Here is an 816-nt window from a genome sequence, read left to right on the forward strand (position 1 = left end):
GCTTGAGCTCTCCTCTTTTCCTCAATGACTGGTGTCAACTCCTCAGAGTGGGCTTCAAACCAGTCTGTCGCCTTGTTGGTCTTCTTGCCGAATATGGACAAGGCGGTGTTGTAAACGGTATTCTTGAAATGTTCCCATCTGTTGGATGCGTTTGCGTCGGCCGGGCCTGGAAGAGATTCCTCAAGCGCTTGTGCAAATTCCTCCACTTTTCCCTGATCCCGGGTCTTGCTGGTATCAATGCGAGGTCTTCCTTCCTTTTTCGTGTGATACAGTCGCTTTGTTTGCAGTTTCACTCTGCTGCACACCAGGGAGTGGTCAGTGTCGCAGGCAGCACCATGATAACTGCGTGTGATCTTGATGCTGGGAAGGCTGGAGCGTCTGGTGAGGATCAGGTCGAGCTGGTGCCAGTGCTTTGATCTTGGATGTCTCCAAGAGACTCTATGTTGGGGCTTTGTGTTGAAGAACGTGTTGCTGACACAGAGACCGTGATGACAGCAAAACTCTAGCAGGCGTTGGCCATTTTCGTTCATCCTCCCAGTGCCAAACTGACCTAAGCAAGTGGGCCATGAACTGTTATCAGCACCAACTCTAGCATTGAAATCGCCGAGGATGAACAATGGCTCTTTTACAGGGATTTTCTTGACAGTGGTGGCCAGGTCATCATAGAATTTGTCTTTGGCTTCTGCTGGAGACGACAGAGTCGGTGCATAAGCACTGATGAGAGTGATAGGTCCTGCTGATGACTGGAGCTGCAGGGACAAAATTCTTTCACTTCCCACAGTAGGTGGGATGATGGATTTCAGCAGGGTATTTCTG

The sequence above is a fragment of the Tiliqua scincoides genome, chromosome 4 (genome assembly GCF_035046505.1).
Source record: "Tiliqua scincoides isolate rTilSci1 chromosome 4, rTilSci1.hap2, whole genome shotgun sequence".
Lineage (NCBI taxonomy): Eukaryota > Metazoa > Chordata > Lepidosauria > Squamata > Scincidae > Tiliqua > Tiliqua scincoides.